General features: G+C 38.4%; 1 protein-coding gene across 1 annotated transcript in view; it reads right to left on the bottom strand.

Moving 5' to 3' along the window:
- The window catches only part of CA10 (carbonic anhydrase 10), a 791,801-nt gene that overhangs the window by 231,812 nt on the left and 538,648 nt on the right, over window positions 1–21,341 (bottom strand). The gene's annotated exons all lie outside the window — the stretch shown is intronic.

Below are 21,341 nucleotides of genomic sequence, written 5' to 3'. Positions count from 1 at the left end.
GGAGGTGGTTTACTACTGAAGTCAAGTGGGTAGAGCCTAGAGATACTGCCAAATATCCTATAGTGCATGGGATAGCCACTGCAACAAAGAATTAACTGGTCCCAAATGTATTTGTGCCGAGGTGAACTCATTCTATGAAAATATAGAAGTCAAAAATCTGTTCTATACATCTGTGCCTCTTTTTCTGTCTTGCATATAGAGTTATTGTTACCATCTTTCTAAATTCCATATATATGTGTTAGTATACTGTATTGGTGTTTATCTTTCTGGCTTACTTCACTGTGTATAATGGGCTCCAGTTTCATCCATCTCATTAGAACTGATTCAAATAAATTATTTTTAATGACTGAGTAATATTCCATAGTGTATATGTACCACAGCTTCCTTATCCATTCGTCTGCTGATGGGCATCTAGGTTGCTTCCAGGTCCTGCATCAAAACATGTATATTATCAAGTGTGAAATGGATCACCAGCCCAGGTTGGATGCATGAGACAAGTGCTCGGGGCTGGTGCACTGGGATGACCCAGAGGGATGGGATGGGGAGGGAGGTGGGAGGGGGGTTCAGGTTGGGGAACACATGTAACTCCATGGCTGATTCATGTCAATGTATGGCAAAAACCACTACAATATTGTAAAGTAATTAGCCTCCAACTAATAAAAATAAATGGAAAAAAAGTATATTATTCTTTTTGTTGCAATGGTGAATGGTATTGTTTCCTTAATTTCTCTTTCTGTTTTTTCATTGTTAGTATATAGGAATGCAAGGGATTTCTGTGTGTTAATTTTATATCCTGCAACTTTACTATATTCATTGATTAGCTCTAGTAATTTTCTGGAAGAGTCTTTAGGGTTTTCTACGTAGAGGATCATGTCATCTGCAAATAGCGAGAGTTTCACTTCTTCTTTTCCTATCTGGATTCCTTTTACATCTTTTTCTGCTCTGATTGCTGTGGCCAAAATTTCCAACACTATGTTGAATAGTAATGGTGAGAGTGGGCATCCTTGTCTTGTTCCTGATTTCAGAGGAAATGTTTTCAATTTTTCACCATTGAGGGTGATGCTTGCTGTGGGTTTGTCATATACAGCTTTTATTATGTTGAGGTATGTTCCCTCTTTTCCTGCTTTCTGGAGAGTTTTAATCATAAATGAGTGTTGAATTTTGTCAAAGGCTTTCTCTGCATCTATTGAGATAATCATATGGTTTTTATCTTCCAATTTGTTAATGTGCTGTATTACGTTGATCGATTTGCGGATATTAAAGAATCCTTGCATTCCTGGGATAAAGCCAACTTGGTCATGATGTATGATTTTTTTAATATGTTGTTGGATTCTGTTTGCTAGAATTTTGTTAAGGATTTTTGCATACCATTCACCATTGCAACAAAAAGAATAAAATACTTAGGAGTATATCTACCTAAAGAAACAAAAGACCTATACACAGAAAACTATAAAACATTGATGAAAGAAATCAAAGAGGACACAAACAGATGGAGAAACATACCGTGTTCATGGATTGGAAGAATCAATATTGTCAAAATGGCTATTCTACCCAAAGCAATCTATAGATTCAATGCAATCCCTATCAAGCTACCAACGGTATTTTTCACAGAACTAGAACAAATAATTTCACAATTTGTATGGAAAAACAAAAAACCTCGAATAGCCAAATTAATCTTGAGAAAGAAGAATGGAACTGGAGGAATCAACCTGCCTGACTTCAGACTCTACTACAAAGCCACAGTCATCAAGACAGTATGGTACTGGCACAAACACAGAAATATAGATCAATGGAACAGAATAGAAAGCCCAGAGATAAATCCACAAACCTATGGACACCTTATCTTTGACAAAGGAGGCAAGGATATACAATGGAAAAAAGACAATCTCTTTAACAAGTGGTGCTGGGAAAACTGGTCAACCACTTGTAAAAGAATGAAACTAGAACACTTTCTAACACCATACACAAAAATAAACTCAAAATGGATTAAAGATCTAAATGTAAGACCAGAAACTATAAAACTCCTAGAGGAGAACATAGGCAAAACACTCTCTGACATAAATCACAGCAAGATCTTCTATGACCCACCTCCCAGAATTTTGGAAATAAAAGCAAAGATAAACAAATGGGACCTAGTGAAACTTAAAAGCTTTTGCACAACAAAGGAAACTATAAGTAAGGTGAAAAGACAGCCCTCAGATTGGGAGAAAATAATATCAAATGAGGAAACAGACAAAGGATTAATCTCAAAAATATATAAGCAACTCCTGAAGCTCAATTCCAGAAAAATAAATGACCCAATCAAAAAATGGGCCAAAGAACTAAACAGACATTTCTCCAAAGAAGACATACAGATGGCTAACAAACACATGAAAAGATGCTCCACATCACTCATTATCAGAGAAATGCAAATCAAAACCAGAATGAGGTACCATTACACGCCAGTCAGGATGGCTGCTATCCAAAAGTCTACAAGCAATAAATGCTGGAGAGGGTGTGGAGAAAAGGGAACCCTCTTACACTGTTGGTGGGAATGCAAACTAGTACAGCCACTATGGAAAACAGTGTGGAGATTTCTTAAAAAACTGGAAATAGAACTACCATATGACCCAGCAATACCACTTCTGGGCATACACACTGAGGAATCCAGATCTGAAAGAGACACGTGCACCCCAATGTTCATTGCAGCACTGTTTATAATAGCCAGGACATGGAAGCAACCTAGATGCCCATCAGCAGATGAATGGATAAGGAAGCTGTGGTACATATACACCATGGAATATTACTCAGCCGTTAAAAAGAATTCATTTGAATCAGTTCTAATGAGATGGATGAAACTGGAGCCCATTATACAGAGTGAGGTGAGCCAGAAAGATAAAGAACATTACAGTATACTAACACATATATACGGAATTTAGAAAGATGGTAACGATGGCCCTATATGCAGGGCAGAAGAAGAGACGCAGAAGAACAGAACAGACTTTTGAACTCTGTGGGAGAAGGGGAGGGTGGGATGTTTCGAAAGAACAGCATGTATATTATCTGTGGTGAAACAGACCACCAACCCAGGTGGGAGGCATGAGTCAAGTGCTCGGGCCTGTTGGGCTGGGAAGATCCAGGGGAATCGGGTGGAGAGGGAGGTGGGATGGGGGACCGGGATGGGGAATTTGTGTAATTCTATGGCTGATTCATATCAATGTATGACAAAACCCACTGGGGAAAAAAAAAAAAAAAAAGAAGAATTGATGCTTTTGAACTGTGGAGTTGGCGAAGGCTCTTGACTGTCCCTTGGACTACAAGGAGAGCAAACCAGTCTACCCTAAAGGATATTCATTGGAAGGACTAATTTTAAAGCTAAAACTACAGTACTTTGGCCACCTGCTGCAAAGAAATGACTCATTTGAAAAGGCCCTGATGCTGAGAAAGGTTGAAGGCAGGAGGAGAATGGAACAACAGAGGATGAGATGGCTGGATGGCATCACCAACTCAGTGGACATGAGTTTCAGTAAACTTCAGGAGTTAGTGATGGACAGGGAGGCCTGGATGCTGCAATTCATGGGGTCACATAGAGTCAGACAGGATTGAGTGATTGAACTGAACTAGCTTTGTATCTTGGTCCTATTGATGTTTGTTAACAATGTAATAAACGCTACTTTTAATAATTATCTGTATAGAGTTTCCCAACACATCATCACTTTCATAGATATTATCTCCTCTTTTGGGGCAAGGGGTAGTATCCACTTCCCATGGAAACAACATAACATGTTGGTCAGGAGGACAAGATATGGTTTGAGGTTTAAGTCCAGGCTCTCTCAGCTATGTAACATGTGTTTTTGGGCAAGTTACTTGTCTTTATATAGCTTTATTTTCTATATCTGGAAAATGATAACCAAGATACATACCTTGAAGAATTTTAGGAAGAATAGTGTTGATTATGTAAGTATTGAGAATATAGTTTCTCTCTGTACACTGTAATAGTATAGTGGATCACATACATAGTAAATAGTAGAGGTAGACTAAGCCCTATATACTCCATTTATGATTTGCTTACTGTACTAGTCTAGTGCTAATAGAAGTCTCTGTCATTTTGAATTTCCACTGAAAACAGTTCATGTGATCAAATGACAATATTACAATGAATTTTTAAAATTCTATTTTTAGATACAAAGGTACAGTTAATATCTCATCTATATAGTTTTGATTGAAATGTACAGTGCCTGTACACAATGGATATTCAACTAATGTTTGTTAAATACAACACCCTGTGGATTCTTAGCTCCTTTCCTTGCAACTGCTAAACTTTTTCACTGACTATACCAGGAGGATATTGATATGACTCTTTGGATTGCCTGATGCAATCTCACTCTCTCTGGCTCATGCGTATGTGCTCAGTCACTAAGTCATGTCTGACTCTTTGGGACTCCATGGACTGTATCCCTCCAGGCTCCTCTGTGCATGGGATTTCCCAGGCAGGAATACTGGAGTGGATTGCAATTTCCTTCTCCAGGGGATCTTCCAATCTAGGGATTAAACCCACATTTCATGCATTGGCAGGAAGATTCCTTACCACTGAGCCACCAGGGAAGTCCCTCTCTGACTCATATTAGGGCAAATGTCTGTGATCAAGAACCTAAAGAAATTATTCCATACCCCATAAGCAGATGGAGGCCTGTGTCTGGGAATTATCAGCACTGTGTTGTCACCACCTCAGATGACTAGACACAAATGAATTCTTAATAGTGCTGTGGTAGAATCAGCTCTTCTGGGTTAACTACATAAGTGAATATTCTCGTGTTGCCACTTGTTAGAATCCTGGTAACCTTTGAAGGGAATTTAGTCTTCTCATTTCAGGTATTAATGCACTTCAACTGTAATGCTATAGAACTTGGTTTGAACCTCTCTTTTATAACCCATTCAAATCTGCTTTGCATGAAAATTACTTGGGTATATTTCTATATTTTCCACTAGATGGTAAATTCTTGAAAATAAGCACTACTCCTATCTACACGGAGAAACATCATGCATGATGTGTAGAGAGAGAACTTGAAGGATGAATAAGTAGAAAGATATGACATTGTACCTGCTCCTAGTTTAGGTATTTTGACAGGTACTTAACATATGGGCTTCTCAAGTGGTGCTTGTGGTAAAGAACCTGCCTGAGAATGCAGGAGACACAAGAGATGTGGGTTCAATCCCTGGGTGGGTAAGACCCCCTGGAGCAGGGCATGGCAACCCACTCCAGTATTCTTGTCTGAAGAATCCCATGGACAGAGGAGCCTGGTAAGCTATAGTCTACAGGATTGCAAAGTGTCAGACACAACTGAAGCAACTTAGGATGTACTCACACACTTAACATGTATTATGGGTAGTTCTCACCTGAGAGATAGCTATTACTTCTCCAGTATTACCAAAGAGAAAACAGGCCCAGAGAGGTTAAGCAACTTGCTTTAAGTAATGACAAGTACAAATGGTGGAGCTAGAAATAGAGCCCAATTTTGTTTGATTTCAAAGCCTGTTCTTCCAGTTTTACGAGCTACCTCCTAATGCTTTGCTTAAAAACATAATAATTGTTGAATTTTGACCTGATAAACCCAAAAACAGATAGAGGGTAAGTAATCATCAGCTCAGTGGTGTCCAACTCTTTGCAACCCCATGAATCGCAGCACACCAGGCCTCTCTGTCCATCACCAACTCTCGGAGTTCACTCAAACTCATGTCCATCGAGGCGGTGACACCATACAGCCATCTTATTCTCCGTCGTCCCCTTCTCCTCCTGCCCCCAATCCCTCCCGGCATCAGGGTCTTTTCTAGTAAGTCAACTCTTCGCATGAGGTGGCCAAAGTATTGGAGTTTCAGCTTCAGCATCAGTCCTTCCTTCAGCTAAACATAATCAAATTCTATTTAACAGCTTCTAACTACTTGAGCAGTGGAAGATGGGTGACAGCATATGTTTATCAAAATAACTACATTATGAAAAGCCAATTCATTAAAATAGTAAGCAAAGATTGAACTAATGAATGAAGCCTAGTGTAGAAGCTCAGCCTAATTGCTAGATATATATTAAAACCATCATGATAGCATTCTGTTGATTATGTTTAAATTAAAAACAAATTGACTAGTAGCTAGTTTATGTCTTAATCCACCTAAGGGGGAAAAAAAAAAGGAAAATGAGTACCAGGACAAAAAGATCTAATGGAGAGGCTGGTGTGTATGATGCAAATAAGAGTCATAAATCATGTGTGAGTAAACTTTAGGGATGATTAATGTTTTTCCCAAAAGTTACAATTACAACTACAATAATACCTTATGTTTATGCAGCTACTTGTAACTTAAATGTAATGCCAAACTCATCATCAATTTTAATCCTCAAGCAACACTATAAGGTATGTCTTATCACTCCCACTTCACAGGTGAGGAACAGAGGTTCAGAAGTTCTTATCCAAGGCTGTCAAGTGTTAATTGAAAAGCGACAGAATGCAGACCTTCGAGGTACTGCATTCTTCAGAGTTTCCTTTCCCTAGTTCATGGAGAGAACTGGTTATCTAGTCACTTTATTTCCATCTTCCATTCTTTCTGCATTGCCCATGATACTGAGGAAACAGAATGCCTTGTATCTGAGTCCATCTATGTTGAAGGAATAGCAAATGATGATTTGTGTTTTAAAATAAACTTGGAATAGAGGAAGGGGCAGAGAGAATTATGTGCCATGAACTGAATTACTGACAAATTCCTTTGGATCAGAGGCCATTTGGGGAAAAATTCAGAGAAACAAAAACCAAGATGCCTCTTTTGACAGCTATCTGGCTGTAGATTTATGTGATAAGATGGTTTAAGATTATTTGCCTGCCCCATTAGTTAGTCACATGACAAGTATATGTTAAAGTTCAGAAGTCATTAATGGCTGAAAAATGAGGAAAAAATATAGATTATGTTAATTCTGCCCTGGGTCAAAACTGCTTGGTCAAGACAGAAAGATAAAACCAATAGTGTTTGACTAGAGGTTGGGTTTAGAGAAATTTACTGAAACATTTCTCTTGTATGATGTAACAGTGGAAACACCAAAGACCTCCTTTGTAAATTAGTACACAGACGTACATGGTACATATGTTCAGTTCAGGTAAGTCGCTCAGTCGTGCCCAACTCTTAGTGACCCCATGGACTGCAGCACACCAGCCTTCCCTGTCTTTTACCAACTCCAAGTGCTTTCTCAAAATCACGTCCATTGAATTGGTGGTTCCATCAAACCACCTCATCCTCTGTCATCACCTTATCTGCCTTCATTCTTTCCCAGCTTCAGGATACTTTTCAATGAGTCAATTCTTCACTTCTGGTGGCCAAAGTATTGGAGTTTCAGCTTCAGCATCAGTCCTTCCAATGAATACTCAGGACTGATTTCCTTTACAATTGACTGGTTTGATCTCCTTGCAATCCAAGTAAGTCTCGAGTCTTCTCCAACATCATAGTTCAAAAGCATAAATTCAGATATCTTTATAGGTCAACTCTCACATCCATACATGACTACTGGAAAAACAATAGCTTTTACTAGATGAATTGTTGTTAGTGAAGTACTATCTCTGCTTTTTAATACACAATCTAGGTTGGTTATAGCTTTTCTTCCAAGGAGCAAGCATCTTTTAATTTCATGGCTGCAGTCACCATCTGCAGTGATTTTGGAGTCCCCCAAAATAAAGTCTATCACTGTTTCCATTATTTCCCTATCCATTTGCCATGAAATGATGCGACTGGAGTCAATGAACTTAGTTTTCTGAATGTTGAGTTTTAAGCCAACTTTTTCACTCTCTTCTTTCACTTTCATCAAGAGATTCTTTAGTTCTTCTTCACTTTCTGCCATAAGCATGGTGTCATCTGCATATCTGAGGTTGTTGATATTTCTCCCAGCAATCTTGATTCTAATTTGGGCTTCATTCAGACTGGTGTTTTGCAGGATGTTCTCTGGATACAATTTAAATAAGTAGGGTGACAAGACAGCCTTGACGTACTCCTTTCCCAATTTGCAACCAGTCTGTTGTTTCGTGTCCAGTTCTAACTATTGATTCCTGAACTGCATGCAAATTTCTCAGGAGGCAGGTAAGATGGTCTGGTATTCCCATCTTTTGAAGAATTTTACACAGTTTGTTGTGATCGATGCAGTCAAAAGCTTTGATGTAGTCAAGAAAGCAGAAGTAGATGGTTTCCTGGAACTCTTGCTTTTTTGATGACCCAGCGGATGTTGGCAATTTGATCCCTGGTTCCTCTGACTTTTCTGACTTTCTGGCCTGAACATCTGGAAATTCACAGTTCACATACTTTTGAAGCCTGACTTGGAGAATTTTGAGCTTTACTTTGCTAGTGTGTGAGATGAGTGCAGTTGTGAGGTAGTTTGAACATTGTTTTTTGGTATTTCCTTTCTTTGTGATTGGAATGAAAACTGACCATTTCCAGTCCTGTGGCCACTACTGAGATTTCCAAATTTGCTGGTATATAGAGTGCAGGACTTTCACAGCATTATCTTTTAGGATTTGAAATAGTTCATCTAGAATTCCATCACCTCCACTAGCTTTGCTCATGTTGATGCTTCCTAAAGCCCACTTGACTATACATTTCAGGATATCTGGCTCTAGGTGGATAGTCACACCATTGTGGTTATCTGGGTCATGAAGATCTTTTTTTGTAGAGTTCTTCTGTTTATTCTTGCCACCTCTCCTTGATATCTTCTGCTTCTGTTAGGTCCACACAATTTCTGTCCTTTATTGTGCCCATCTTTTCTTGAAGAGATCTCTAGTCTTTCCCATTCCATTGGGAAAGACTATTTATATTCCCTTTCTTCTATTTCTAACCCTATAAAGTGTGAAGAGACAGAGCCAAAGCAAAATCAATGCCCAGTTGTTGTGACTGGTGATGGAAGTAAATTTTAATACTGTAAAGAGCAATATTGCATAGGAACCTATTGCATTAGGCCCATGATTCAAAGCAAATTAGAAGTGGTAACCAGTGGATAGGAAGAGTGAGGATTGACATTTTAGGAATCAGTGAACTAAAATGAACTGGAATGGGTGAATTTAACCCAGATCACTATTATATCTATTATGAAGGATAGAATCCCTTAGAAAAAAAAGGAGTAGCCATCATAGTAAAAAAAAAGAGTCAAAAATGCAGTTCTGGAATTCAGTCTCAAAAATGACAGAATGATCTCTCTTGGTTTCCAAGGCAATCTTTTCAATATCCCAGTAATCCAAGTCTCTGCCCCAACTACTAAAGCTGAAAAAGTTGAAATTAAATGGTTTTATGAAGACTTACAAGACCTTCTAGAACTAACACCCAAAAAATATGTCCTTTTCATTACAGGGGACTGGAATGTAAAAGTAGGAAGTCAACATATACCTGGAGTAACAGGAAAATTTAGCCTTGAAATACAGAATGAAGCAGGGCAAAGGCTAACAAAGTTTTGCCAAGAGAATGCACTGGTTATAGAAAGCACCCTCTTCCAACAACACAAGAGACAACTCTATACATGGACATCAGCAGGTGGTCAATATAGAAATCAGATTGATTATATTCTTTGCAGCCAAAGATGGAGAAGCTCTATATAGTCAGCAAAAAGACTGAGAGCTGACTGCATCTCAGATCATGAAATTCTTATTGAAAAATTCAGACTTACATTGAAGAAAGTGGGGAAAGCCATTAGATCATTCAAGTATGACCTAAATCAATACTTTACTATTATGCAATGGAAATGACAAATAGATTCAAGGGATTAGATCTGATAGACAGAATGCCTGAAGAACTATGGACAGAGGTGTGTGATATTGCAGAGGAGGCAGGGATCAAGACCATCCCCAGGAAAAAAGAAATGCAAAAATGCAAAATGGTTGTCTGAGGAGGCCTTTCAAATAGCTGAGAAAAGAAGAAAATGAAAGGCAAAGTAGAGAAGGAAAGATATACCCATTTGAATGCAGAGTTCCAAAGAATAGCAAGGAGAGATAAGAAAGCCTTCCTCAGTAACAATGCAAAGAAATTGAGGAAAATAATAGAATGGGAAAGCCTAGAGATCTCTTCAAGAAAGTTAGAGATACCAAAGGAACATTTCATGCAAAGATGGATATATATATATAGGAAAGACAATCTTTTTTTCCCCTCCCTTCATCTTTTAGACATGTTTTGTGTTCTTCATGCTTTCTTTCCTTACCACCTCATTTCTGACCCTTCTTTGACGACTCTTCATTCAGGGTACGGGTATCATTGATCTACCTGCTGAGCTTCCATCTGTCCTAGTATATTTGTGTATACAAAGATTCTTCACATCTGATGCAATCTGATGGGGATTTGCTTTTCAGAGTCTTTTTCTCTTTGTACACAATAAGTCAAACACCAAATGGTGACTGCTGGACCCATCTCCAAAAAGTCAACAGATGCTGGTAGTTGTTTGGAAGAAAACTGAATTGAACTAGGCAATACAGATGTTTGCAAATTAAAACAGCCTCTTTTTGGCCAGGGTTTTTTGTTGTGTCTCACAAGGCTCAAATAGAGAAGCTAATTACACCAGTCATCTGGAATTTCTTGAGTATCCCAAGAGGGAAAGGTGCATTTTTAGTTTGTTTCTGGTTCCATTGTTAACCAAAATGATTATGTAAACAGGGAATTATGCTTCCTGGGCACTTATATGGTATAGAGCTGTAAGACAATTGTTGGAAGGACCATCTCCATTTCACCAGGAGAAAACTGAAGTCAGAAAGGTTACATTCTTGTTTCAAGTTCATACAGGTATTTGGTGGCAGAGCTGGAAGTGGAGACTAGCTCTTTTTATCCCTGATCAGCAGATGTCATCTAACTATATTGTATTCATTTTAATTTCTAGGCACTGGGCTCTAACACACCTTCTCTTACCAAGGCAGTGTTCTTTTTTATATATAATTTAGTTTCAATTGTATATTTAAAAATTGATATCAAATAGAAACAAACATCATGTATTATATATATATACTAGATGTAATATGCATTGTCATAAATTTCTTCATTATTTCAATCAATATTTAATAGGGCCTTTCTGTAAACTCTGGCATATAGACAGTCAGAATTTCAATATAAGAATTCTGCAATATAAATATTATGATAAATTTATAATAATAGAGTGAAAAAGTAGAGAAGTAAGGAAAGAAAAGAAGTAGAGAGTGTAACTCCCAAAATATAATGACTACAGCAAAATCAAGAATATTTCTACAAATATAAAACAAGATACTTGAAACTTTAAAAGAAAAAATCTAAAAAATGCTCACTTTAAGTAGGGTTTATGATGAAATCTCAGTTAACTACAAGATAATTATCCAGGACTCTCAGTTAATCACAATTGAGCTGCTAGTTCTGCCCTGGAAGAAAGAGACACACCATAAAGAATATAGGATGCACAAGGCAGGATGGCCTCTAGAAAGCACTTGGATTCAGATCCAGATTTTCCAGAAGCTTTAACTTTTCTGCTGCTCAGTTTCATTGTTGGTAAAAGGTCAATGCAAGGCTTAATTGTGGTAGTGGGATGATACAATGTATGCAGAATACACAGCCTAGAGCCTGACACACAGCATCTGCTCTGTACCTCTTCTTGCTCTTCCACACTTCTAAAACTGAACTTCCAGAAGGCTTTCTTGGGTTTGATTCATCCTCAGAATTGTGTCTGGGATCATTTTCTCAAAAGATGAAACAGAACCAACATTCGGAATTATGTGACAAGGTTCCAGGGGAGCCACCACCATCTAATAAAGATTCTATTCTCACTGGTGTTTCCTACTTAACAAAAGAGAATATTTTTATTAAGAAAGAGTTTTAGCCATTGAAAAATCAATCAGAAGATTCAACTAACATGGTTACTATAAGAATTGAGGGTGACTGAGGTTTTGTTTTGTACTAACCTGATATAAGTGTCTTTGGATGAAGGTCTGTTTCTTGGCATCAGTTTCCTCTGGGAGGTAAAGGACCTGAGTGTCCTTCCTAAAAATAGTTGCTCCAGGATGGGACTAGTGCTCACAGAGCTGAGGGTGGATCCCAGGATGGCACAAAGTGCCTTCTGCAAGGTCCTTACCCACACTCATGGTGGTCAGAGGGCAACACTGTGTTGGGCACTTGTAAGGAAGAACTGGTAAACATAGATGTTAAAGCTTCTGAATGTCTAAAATACTCTCTGAGTGAGTAAGTGAAAGTCACTCAGTTGTGTCCGACTCTTTGCAACCACATGCACTATACAGGCCATGGAATTCTCCAGGCTAGAATTCTGGAAAGGGTAGCCTTTCCCTTCTCCAGGGGATCTTCAACTCAGGGATTGAACCCGGTTCTCCCACATTGCAAGCAGATTATTTATTTACCAGCTGAGCCACAAGGGAAGCCCAAGAATATTCAAATGGATAGCCTATCCCTTCTCCAGTGGATTTTCCCAATCCAGGAATTGAACTGGGGTCTTTGGCTTTGCAGGTGGATTCTTTACTAACTGAGTTATCAAGGAAGCCCACTTTTCAAAAATTTGATTTGGAGAGTTGAGGCCAAAATCCAAAGAACCAGAAAAATTATGTGATAAAAAGGTTGTAGAAAGAAACCAATCTGAAAAGGCTACATTCTATATGATTACAACTATATGTATACATGTGTGTATGTTTGCTCAGTCTATATGTACACATGCTTGTTCAGTTGTGTATGACTCTTTGTGGCCCCATGGGCTGTAGTCCATCAGGCTCCTCTGTCATGGGGTTTTTCCAGGCAAGAATACTAGAGTGAGTTGCCAGTTCTTCCTCTGCAAGATCTTCCTGATCCAGGGATAGAACCTGTGTCTCCTGCATCTCCTGCATTGGCAGGCAAATCCTTCACCACTGAGTCAACTAAGAAGCCCAATTATAACTATATGACATTCTGAAAAAGGCAAATTTTGGTGGCAGTAATAAGGTTGTGGTTACCAGAGGTGGAGTGGAGAGAGATGCACAGGCGGAGCAGAGAGGATGTTTAGAGTAGTGAACATATTTTATGATATTGCAACGGTGGATTTCTATCATTATACACATGTCCAAACTGACAGAATATGCAACACGAAGAGTAAACCCTAATTAATGTAAACTATGGACTCTATGATGTATCAATATAGGTTCATTAATTGTAACAAATATACTACTTTAGTGGGGAATGTTGATAAAGACATATATGGGTAGTGGCAGAGGGTCTATGGGAAATTCTGTATCTTCCTCTCAATTTTTCTGTGAACCTAAAACTGCTCTATAAAATAAAAATTTTTTTTGGTAAAGTCCTAGAACTCAGAACAATTTATCTAGATACTTTATTTTATGGAATCTGGAAAGGGACAGAAGTTTCTAGTAATGCTAGCAATGGGATCAGAATCTAAAGTACTATTCTTCATCCACGTTTTTATTGCCATCTCTGACACTGGCTATTGACCTTCTTTCCTTGACCATTAACATAAATTGAATGCTACAGAGGGGATATATCTCACAGGTTTCTTGTTCCAGTTCTATTCTTTTTCAGAGTATGGCTCTGAGGCCCAGAAAGACAATGGGACTTGCCCAAGATCTCATGAAAATTAGTAAGAGAGCCTGACCAGAGCTTAACTCCCCTATCACGGGCCCACTGACATTCTAATTCCATATGCACAGTCTGTGGCTATTCAGTCTTCAAAGAGGGCCAACATGCTTCTACCACTCTAGGGAAGTGCAAGTTCAAGGGTCATGTCTGAGGATATGCTGGGGCACTATGCAGAGAAACCTTCTTCCTTTGGGTAAAGGAGATAAGAAGTAGATTAAGCCAACAGACTAGATGAGGTGACCTACAATCATGCTGTTTAAATCTTTTGGGATAATTCAAGTAAAATTCATGAGGTCTGGACCACTCTAGCTTGGGATTAAAGCTAAATTCACAACAGTTATAACAGTGAGTTACTGTGGGTTTTTCTCTATCTAGAGTTCAGTTGCCTGAAGCACTTCAAATCAGGGAAGCCATCCCTTAATTTCAGTGTAGTATCTGTTATTTTGCCCCTTCCTCTCCAACTTCCCAAACCTCTGTTTGTTGCCAAGTTCTTTAGCATCTATGCCAAGAACACTGCTGCTTTTCCTAAAGCTATCAAGGCCTGGGAAGGTCACTGCAAAGCCACTTCCCACAGCTATTGGCAGTTTTTTTTTTTTTTTTTTTAATCTATAAAGCATAGAATAAGTGTCTTTAAAATTGAGGGTGATGACCTTGCTAACAATTATTCAGTCATTATCCTCTCCTTTAAAGACATCTTTTTTATTCTTTTCCCCAGAAGCATCCTAGAAGTAACCTAGAAGATACATTTCTTACCTACAGACCATCTGCCAGCGGTGTCTGCCAGAACAACTGCCCATCAGCTGGAAGTAGAACCTAGAGAGCCTTTGCATAGCTCTAGCATCAGGGAGGCAGGCAGAGCTGTCACAGACAGCCCCAGCTATTGGTGGCTGGCAGCCAATTTGGGCATGGAATAGCTACTGAGGGCAGACAGCATGAAATTGGACCTGCATTTGTCTGTACTATGTGAAGTGATGATGTTTTTGTGGATCTTCCAAGTGCATGCACAAACACATTATGATTACTGACTTGTGGAGTGTTGGTTCTAGAACTGGCCTTGGGATTATTTAATCCAATGGTTCTTACACTTGACCATGCCTACTGACCAAACTAACCACCTGGAAGCTTTTAGAAATTACAGATTACTGGATCCTACCCTCTGACCTAGTAAATTAGAATATCTAAAGGTAAAGAAAAAAAATCTATATATGAACATATTTCCAAAAGATTTGGATATAGTCAGCTCATCATCCATCCATGGATTAGAATTTTGTAGTCAATGATTATAGTTCACATGCCTCCTTTCCACCAGAATAATTCTTATTGAAGAGGATGACACAGCCTTGGGAATAGACAGACCTGTGTTGCATCCATGGCAAAGCCCTGACAGACACGGATCTAGAAGCAAATCAGTGACTTCTTATGTCTTTGCTTCTTCCTACAATATATATTACAGTTTTCTCTGGTGACTCAGTGGTAAAGAATCCACCTGCCAATGTAGGAGGCATGGATTTGCTCTTTAACTCAGGAAGATAACCCAGGAAAGGAAAAGGCAACCCACTCCAGTATTCTTGCCTGGGAAATCCCATGGACAGAGGAGCATGGTGGACTACAGTCCATGGAACCATAAAAGAGTAGGACATGACTTAGCAACTAACCAACAACACCAACATATACTGCCCTGTCTCCTATTAATGGCCAAACCAGTCTACCTATTTTGTCCTGTTCACAGCACAACATATGTGCACATGACTAGGCAAACATATTTATTGATCAAAATGTATTTAATCTAACTTGACCTCCCTTTGGAAGCTTATCTTTGTACAACATGAGTCCTTTAGGTCAGAGACTGAAAAGCTTTAGAGAGACTCTGAGTCTTTAGAGATTAGCCTCTGAAAATGTATAAATATTTCTGTTGTATACATCTGTGTCTGTATACATACATCTCTGCTTATTTTTTGAAGAAGGTTCATAGCTTTCACCAGATGTTCAAAAAGATTTACCTTCTATCTAAAGTGACTTGAACCTCTAGCATATAATATCCATGATAAGAGGCTGCTTTTCTACTGTTTTGAAGGAGATGGCTTAGAACTTTAAATAAGGGGGAGGGGGTAAAAAAGAAAAAAAAAATCTACTTTAGGAAGTTAGCTTAACCTACTGGTTTTTGACACATCTAGCTATGCTAAACAGAATGAAAGTGTTTGATAAAGTGTCAGCACAGAGGATATGAACATAAAAGCTAATGCAACTTAAGAGAAAAAGTTAGATTGGCTTAAAGTTGCACTGCCACTAATATGAAGCAAAACTATGTCCAAGCCAAAAAGTGTCAAGGAAAAGGCAAGTAAAGCCAGAGAAAGCTTAAGATACAGACTTAAAAGGATAATAAAACTTATCAGGGCAGAACTTGGGAGAAATACAAAGCAGTAATTTTTAAAGTTATGCTAGTACACTAATTTGAGTAACCAAGATTTATAATTAGGATTTGGTGCAAACTCTTCACATTGTCAAACACTTTTAATGGCTCCAGGAAGAACATGATGAATGTATAGGATACATTGCACTGAACATCAAGGAAGAATCAAATGCACAAGGTGGAGAAAATGGTGGGAAGTTTTGTCACTCAAACTCCTAAAACCTCTTATGCAAAGAGGGTGTTGATGGCTATTTGCTTAAAAGAGTGTTCATATGTCTTTCATAGCACAGATTGAACTATATTATTACTCTATGGCATTCCAAATTACGAATTACTCTATGGCCTTTCTGAGTTAATTCAATATAGTTTCCTGAGGGCAAGAACTGTGTCTTTCATTTTCTATTTCTATTCTCAGTACTTAGGATACTGTCTTGTATTAGTTATCTGGTCCCATAATAATGCTGCAAAATAGTTACAAACCCTCAGTGGCAGGGAACATTAAACATTTATCTAGCTCATGAGTCTTAGGGGTCAAATGATCTGAGCTGAATTTGTTCATGTATCTGTGGTTAGCTTCAAGTCAAATAGACAGCTTTGCCAAATTTATTGGGTTCATTCACATGTCAGGGGTTTACCTGGCTATTGGCTGTAACAATAGTCTTGGTTGAGATGACTCAGCCCATATCTGGTGCTTCAACAAGCTAGATTGGGTAAGAATCTCCTAACATCTCACTGGACAAAGCAAGACATATAGTTAAGTTCTGAGTCCAAATGATAGGGTATTTCCAAATTGGTACTACAAAGTACCGAATTAGATGGCAAAGGGTATGAATACAGAAATAAGTAAAGAATTGAAGCCATTAATGTCATCAGTCTCTCACATGCCTAGAATATGGTAAAAGCTCAAAAAAAAGTTTGTCAAAACAAAACTGGTCAACCACTTGTAAAAGAATGAAACTAGAAGACTTTTTAACACCATACACACAAATAAACTCAAAATGGACTAAAGACCTAAATGTAAGACCAGAAACTATAAAACCCCTAGAGGGAAACATAGGCAAAAGACTCTTTGACCTAAATCACAGCAGGATCCTCTATGCCCCACCTCCCAGAGTAATGGAAATAAAAGCAAAAATAAACAAACGGGACCTAATTAAACTTAAAAGCTTTCATACAATAAATGAAACTATAAGCAAGGTGAGAAACAGCCTTTTCAGAATGATAGAAAATAATAGCAAATGAAGCAACTGACAAAGAAGTAACCTCAAAAATTTACAAGCATTTCATGCAGCTCAATACCAGAAAAATAAACAACCAAATCAAAAAATGGGCCAAAGAACTAAATAGACATTCCTCCAAGGAAGACATAACAGATGGCTAACAAACACATGAAAAGATGCTCAACATCACTCATTATCAGAGAAATGCAAATGAAAACCATGGTGAAGTACCATCTCATGCCGGTCAGACTGACTGCTATCAAAAAGTCTACAAGCAATAAATGCTGGAGAGAATGTGGAGAAAAGGGAACCCTCTTACACTGTTGGTAGGAATGCAAACTAATACAATCACTATGGAGAACAGTGTGAAGATTCCTTAAAAAACTGGAAATAGAACTGCCATATGACCCAGTATCCCACTGCTGGGCATACACACCGAGGAAACCAGAAATGAAAGAGACATGTGCACTCCAATGTTCATCACAGCACTGTTTACAATAGCTAGGATATGGAAGCAACCTAGATGTCCATCAGAAGACGAATGGATAAGAAAGCTGTGGTGCATATACACAATGGAATATTACTCAACCATTAAAAATAATGCATTTGAATCAGTTCTAATGAGGTGGATGAAACTGGAGCCTATCATACAGACTGAAGTAAGTGAGAAAGAAAAACACCAATACAGTACATTAATGCATATATGTGGAATTTAGAAAGATGGTAACGATGACCCTATATGTGAGACAGCAAAAGAGACACAGAGATAAAGAACAGACTTTTGGACTCTGTGGGAGAAGACGAGGGTAGGATGATTTGACAGAATAGCATTGAAACATGCATATTACCATTTGTGAAATAGATCACCAGTCCAGGTTCGATGCATGAGACAAGGCACTCAGAGCCGTTGCACTGGGGTGACCCTGAAGGATGGGATGGGGAGGGAGGTGGGAGGGGTGTTCAGGATGGGGTACACATGTCAATGTATAGCTGATTCATGTCAATGTATAGCAAAAACCACTACCATGTTTTAAAGTAATTAGCCTTCAATTAAAATAAATAAATTGATTATTAAAAAAAAAGTTTGTCACAACAAATGAATTGAATGTTCTCCAAAGAAGATATCATATGGCCAATAAGCATGGGGGAAAAATGCTTGACATCATTAGTCATTGTTGTTTAGTCACTCAGTTGTGTCTGACTCTTTGTGACACCATGGACTGTAGCCCGCCAGGATCCTCTATCCATGGGGATTTCCAGGCAAGAATACAGGAGTGGGTTGCCATTTCCTTCTCCAAGGGGTCTCCCTCATCCAGGGACCAAACTCTTGTCTCCTGCAAGTCTCCTTCATTCCAGGAGATTCTTTATCATGGAACCACCTGGAAAGCCAAATCAAAACCACAGTGAGATGTTATTTCATATCTACTATGGTGACTAGTACCAAAATGTCAGATATTTACAAGTGTTGGCAAGGACCTGGAGAAATTGGAAAACTCATACATTGTAGGAATGTAAATTAGAGAAATCACTTTGAAAAACAGTCTGGTTGTTCTTCTACAAGTTTAACATTGACTTGCCATTTGATCTAGCATTTCCACTTCATGAATATACCTAAGACAAATGAAAACATAAGTCCACACAAAAACTCATGCACAAATGTTTGTAGCATCATTATTCATAAGAGCCAAAGGGTGGAAACAATCCAAATGTCCATCAGTTGATGAACAGATAAAATGCATCATACTCATACAATAGAATAACTTGTCCAGAAAAAGGAATTAATTAGTACAGATACTACAACATGCATAAGCCTTGAAAACATCAAGTTAAATGAAAAAAGCCAAACACAAAGGGCCACATATGATATGCTTCCATTTATGTGAAATGCCCAGAATAGGCAAGTCTATAGGGTTGGAAAGCAAATTTGTTGCCTAGAGCTGGGTGAAATAGAAGGGACTTCTACACAACAAAATTTTTCGTTATGATATGATAAAAAATGTTATAAAATTGTGGTGATGCAGCACAACTCTATAATTATAAACAACAACAACATTGAACTAATTTTATAAACTAGTTGGGTGAATTGTATGATATCTCAATAAAGCTTCTACCAGACAACATAAATTAAATAAGTTAACTCCTATGAAGGTACAAGTATAGTACTTGGCCATGTAATCATACTTCATGAAAACTGTGATGTTGTAGATTGGAATATGCACCATTATTTTATGTATCACCAAGAAAGAAAAAAATACTGCCAAGTCAACTACAACAGGTAATTATAATGTGTATTCTGATTTCAAACATGTTGTGCTTAGACGCTCAGTCACGTATGACTCTTTGTGACCCCATAGACTGTAGCCCTCAAGGTTCCTTGGTCCATGGGGATTCTCCAGGCAAGAATACTGGAGTGGTTTGCCACACCACCCTCCAGGGGATCTTCGCAACCCAAGTACTGAACCCACATCTCCTGCATTGCAGACAGATTCTTTACCAGCTGAACCACTAATGAAGCCCTCAGAGATGTTAATTGTAGAAAAATATGTCTTAGAATCAATGAAACACAATGCATGTTGAAGAAGTGTTTGTAACATCTGAAATTAAATCTATTCAACAAAAACACAGATCTTTCATTCTTCCAAATTCAAATTTTATGCTCACACACAGTGCCTAGATTAATGGTCTTTAGGTATCCAATTCATGACTCCCAGTCTCCATCAACTTCAACAAGTATGACCAAGTGAAGTACCTGTCCTCATTCATTAGTCCAACCTGCCTGCCATTTCACTGTATCCCTGTCCTAGGAGTCCCTGGACTTCCTGAGTATCTCTTGACTCTTTATAGGGAGGGGGGCCTGGTCATAGCCTACCTTTCCCTCAGTGACTGGTAGGCATTTCTGCCTTTGAAGTCCTTCAGGCATCTTTTATTTCCCCATGACATGATGAGACTGGGATGTGCTGTAGTGACAGACACCTTGCTCCTGGTGGCAGATTCCACTAAGAAGACAGTGAAAAGCCACATACATATTCATTCTGGGCAGTCAGAGCTATTGACTGGCAGACAATGGAATGAATAAAAGCACTATCTATCAATCTTTTGATTGTCAGTAATCTGCAGTCACTCTTGGGAACTGGCAAGAATTCTTTTCTCTTTCTTGAAATTCACCAGTCCCTTTTAGGACAGATAGGAGAATAAATTCATCATAGGGAGGCTCTCTGGCACTTTCTTAACAGTATAAATATTCTTTATTTCTAATTTAAACACAAGAGGAGAAAATAATAAGCTCTTAAATTCTATCTTCCTTATATACAAACCTTGTGTGAATTATAGAATGTTCTTGTGAGGAAAAGCAATTAAGAAAAAATAGTGACAAGAAGCAATCTTTCTCAGAAACAAAATATAGAAAGAGCAGTGAGTAAATCTATAAGAGCATTGTGGATGCTATGTTCACTTTATGTTAGTTCTCTTGGATCTGACATTTTGTTTTGTTTTTCTTTTCTTTTCTAATATTTTATTAACTTTTTCATTCATTTTTATTAGTTGGAGGTTAATTACTTTACAATATTGTAGTGGTTTTTGCCATATATTGACATGAATCAGCCATGAATTTACATGTATTCCCCATCCCGATCCTCCCTCCCGCCTCCCTCTCCATCCCATCCCTCTGGGTCTTCCCAGTGCACCAGCCGTGAGTACTTGTCTCATGCATCCAACCTGGGCTGGTGATCTGTTTCACCCTTGATAGTATTCTTGTTTCAATGCTATTCTCTCAGAACATCCTACTCTTGCCTTCTCCCACAGAGTCCCAAAGTCTGTTCTGGACATTTGTGTCTCTTTTTCTGTTTTGCATATAGGGTTATCATTACCATCTTTTAAAATTCCATATATATGCATTAGTATACTGTATTGGTCTTTATCTTTCTGGCTTACTTCACTCTGTATAAAGGGCTCCAGTTTCATCCATCTCATTAGAACTGATTCAAATGAATTCTTTTTAACGGCTGAGTAATATTCCATTGTGTATATGTACCACAGCTTCCTTTTCCATTCGTCCACTGATGGGCATCTAGGTTGCTTCCATGTCCTGGCAATTATAAACAGTTCTGTGATGAACGTTGGGGTTCGCGTGTCTCAGATCTGGT

The sequence above is a fragment of the Muntiacus reevesi genome, chromosome 18 (genome assembly GCF_963930625.1).
Source record: "Muntiacus reevesi chromosome 18, mMunRee1.1, whole genome shotgun sequence".
NCBI classification, from domain to species: domain Eukaryota; kingdom Metazoa; phylum Chordata; class Mammalia; order Artiodactyla; family Cervidae; genus Muntiacus; species Muntiacus reevesi.
The sequence above is the reverse complement of the archived record's forward strand: the minus strand, read 5'-3'. Positions and strand labels throughout refer to the sequence as shown.